Below are 4225 nucleotides of genomic sequence, written 5' to 3'. Positions count from 1 at the left end.
CTTTGGCCAATTGTGTGCTAAAGCCAGAAGCAATGGCCAATGGCATGTGAGCCCCACATGCATGAGCTTTTAGGAAAGCTGTGCTGATAGCAAGAGGTTGTTTTCCTAGTGCTGCGCATGCGCTGCACTAGGCTCGACATAAAAAGGAGTGATTACCCTCATTGCTAAAAAAGGCCAAAATCACAACTGTATCGAGTTCCTATCGAGTAGACTTTTAATCACACACCTCCAGAGAGGTGATGACCCCATCCATGTAGTCAACATATATGGCCCTAACACCGACTTACCGGAGTTCTGGGAGAAGGTCTCCAGTAATCTTGAGAGCCTTCCGCAGGATGACCTCATCATAGTGAGAGGGGTCTTTAATTTGCCGCTAGACCCACACATAGACCGCGAATCTAAATGCAAATACCGGCCCTCCCGCTCACATGAAATCCTCAAAAAAATATGCTCTAAATATAGCCTAAGGGATTTGTGGCGTCTCCAACACCCAGAGGCAAGAGACTATACATTTTACTCGGCCCCTCATAACCCCTACTCTAGGATTGACTACATCCTACTCTCAAGTGCTTTCACACACCTCATAAACGAAACAGATATAGCCCCCAAACTAGTCTCCGATCACTCTTGCATTAGTGCCAAACTCGCAGGTACACACTCTATTCTTCCCCCAAAGAGATGGCGATTCAACAATGACATCCTCTCTGACCCAGCAAACAAAACAAAGATCGAATTCGCAATTAAAGAATACATTGAACTAAATGACCGTCCTGAAACGAGCTCATCTACTTTATGGGAGGCTCTCAAAGCAACTATTAAAGGTATCATTATCAGTATTAAGATGCAAATTAATAAAAAACTAAATCAAGAACTGGAGTCGCTAGAGAAAGAAATAAAATCACTTGAGGTAAAACACTCTGCGAATATAGATAATAAAGACATCCTTGACCTTTTGATCAAGAAGAAATATGAATACAACAAGATAATGAGTAAAGGCGCGGGTGTGTGGATTAATACATTTAAAGCACTAAAATGATGTGAGGGAAATAAGGCAGGCAAATTGTTAGCTTCGTATCTCAAGCACAAACAGAAACAATTCACCATCCCATTGATTAGAGATTCCAAGAACATTGTCCAAACTAAACATAACGAGATACTAAAGGCATTCCAAAACGTCTATGAGGACCTTTACAAAAATAAACAAACAATAGATCTAGAGAGCTGCACTAAATATCTAGAGACATTGAACCTACCAAAATTAACTGAAACTGAGAGCTCAGCGCTAGGGAACCCCATTTCTGAAAAGGAACTCTATATCCATTAAATCCCTCAAAAGCAATAACCTCCCAGGCCCAGACGGCTTCACGGCCTCCTTTTACAAAGAATTTGATATGTCACTAAAACCCACCTTACTAAAACTGTTCAACTCTATTGCTAAGGACGGCTGTGTAACCAAATCAATGGGTGAAGCCAACATCATCGTTATTCCCAAAGACGGTAAGGACTCCCTTTTAACCAAAAATGACAGGCCAATCTCGCTTATCAATCTTGATTGCAAGCTCTATGCAAAAATCCTAGCCAATAGCCTAAAGGCGATTCTGCCAAAGCTGATTAGTAATTTGCAGGTGGTGTTTCTCAAGCATCGCTTGTCTAATGATAATACGAGTTTACTGTGCCACATCCTGGAAGAAGCTAAGATAACGCCCATCCCTTCCATCGCCGTTACCTTAGATGCAGAAAAAGCGTTCGATAGAGTATCATGGTCTTTTTTAAAACAATGCATGTCATCTTTTAATCTAGGTGAGGCATTTATCAATATGGTCCTGGTCCTGTACTCTTGCCCTACTGCCCGAATAGCTATTATTGGCACCCTGTCAGAACCCTTCCACTTAGAACATGGAACCAGACAGGGTTGTCTCCTCTCTCCTGCATTATTTATTTTGGCCTTGGAACCACTGATCATGGATATCAAACGTAATAGCAATATAAAGGGTGTGTCATTCGGAGATTCCATAGTGAAGCTGGCCGCTTATGTTGATGATATCCTAGTGGTTACAGAGAAGCCGAGTGATTCCATCAAAGCACCTATGTCCACCATTGAAAGATACTCTAGTCACTCTGGATTCAAATTAAACCGCGACAAGTCCGAAGTCAAACCTCTGAACATCCTTGGTACCCGAGATATGTTAGGGGACTCTGGGCTTGCTTGGCAACCTGGTTACATAAAATATCTGAGGATTGAATTTGGCAGTCCGATCCTCGAGACACTCCATCGCAACGAGGCTAACACCCTAGAGAAAATGAAATGTCTCCTTGATGCATGGTCCCCAAGATTCATAACATGGTGGGATAAGATAGAGACCATCAACATGATGATCTCGCCCCTAGTTACTATATAATCACTATGCTCCCCCTCCATTTAACTGAGGACTTCCACCATAAATTAGACGCCCTGCTCTCCAAATTCCTGTGGAAAGGGAAGAAAGCGAGAATTAGCATGAAGAAACTTAGATTAGATAATTCACTGGGTGGGATCAATCTTGCAGATTTCAAACTCTCCAGACGGCTTTTTTAGCAAAACAAGGCTCCTATTGGCTCGTTAAATCAGAGGACTACACCCCAGTTTGGCTGGACATTGAGAAATCAGTCCTCATGAATCTCTCCCCTGCGTCCCTGCTGACCACGAATCTCAAGGCGGTTACATGCTCAAAGTCCTTGTTTAAGAACACAAAATTGGCCCTACTGAAGATCGATACATTTCTGGACAACAGTATTAAGAGCTCCTAACTTGAATCACTTTGGAACGATCATAAAATACTCTATACAATGACTCCTGGGTTAACAAGGGCATCTTTTTTCCACCCCAACTCTTCAACGGCGCTTACCCCCTCTCATTCAAAGAAATACGAGCTACTTATAACCCAGAATCAATTGAGTTGTATAACTTCCTAAAAATAAAATCAGCATTAAATAAAGCATTAGGTTACCTCTCCTCTCTCCTTCGCTCCCACATTATCTCTCGAAGTTAAATAGGCTAGGTCATCAGGTCTCCTGGCTCTATAGGCTAATACGCCCTCAACAATTTTCCCTTAATAAGAAGATGGTAACCTTTTGGGGTCCTCCTCCCTGATAGCTAGATTGGTCCAAAACTTGGGCCTCAATCCTGAGAAATAAAATTAGCCCGGTACTCACCCAGACAAAGTTTTGGCTCTTGCACAAGGCCTACTGGACAGGAGCCCGACTCCACCCACACAAAATTAGGGAGGACCCCATCTGCTGGAATTGCAAGGAGAAAGTTGGTGACCTTGACAACTCGTACTCCAGTGCGTTTGTGTGACACCATTCTGGGATAAGATCTTCGACTTCATATCCAACCTTTTCACTTTGCCCGACACTCTGCCCGAGTAGCCGCGCGCTTTATAAGACACCCTTATAACATAACATAACTTACTCCCCTAGTAGAGATATCTCGTCACTAGTTTTTGGTTTCCTTAGAGCAGAAGCACTGACTGAAAAGGACAGGACACTCCCAGACTTACTTCTAACTGCGGCGATTAAGATTATCCTCAACAATTGGAAAGACACACGCAAAGCTTCCTTTAATTGCTGTTTAAACTGGGTCATCAATCTAAGAGGCGCCGACAATATATCCCTCCAGAACTTGCCATGGCAATCTTCTACCAGACACATGTGGGACACTCTCGACTCATATCTTAGCTCTCACAAACTGCCCTGATTCACCTCAATCACGCTAGGCCGGCTCACCTGAAAGAACTGACTATCGCACCAAGACCTACTAGCAGCACCGGCTATCTTAACCCCCCGCTCACTGGGATAAGCCTCTACAACCGGGTATCTGTTCACACCTCCTGACACTACTGTCATGCCGTTCACCTTAAGGCACTCTCCCCTGACACTACATATGCCTCAAAATTGTGTTAAGTATGTATTAGTATTGATTTTATCTATCTATCCATTCTGCGCTTAGATGTTAACTACGATACTATCGCACTTGTTACTTACTTAAATGACTAGTTGATGTTTGTCCTTCCGTATATATCCTTGTATGTCTTTAAATGAATTACTGTATGTAATTTCGTCTGGAAACAACCAATAAAAACTTGTTTGAAATCAATAAACCACTAGGACAGCGGCTGATGTCAAACTCTTGAACGGGGAAGAGTTGCATTCCCGAAACCACTGCAGTTTGAGCTGACCCTAGGAA

Source organism: Lissotriton helveticus (assembly GCF_964261635.1).
Source record: "Lissotriton helveticus chromosome 1_1 unlocalized genomic scaffold, aLisHel1.1 SUPER_1_unloc_29, whole genome shotgun sequence".
NCBI lineage: Eukaryota > Metazoa > Chordata > Amphibia > Caudata > Salamandridae > Lissotriton > Lissotriton helveticus.
The sequence above is the reverse complement of the archived record's forward strand: the minus strand, read 5'-3'. Positions refer to the sequence as shown.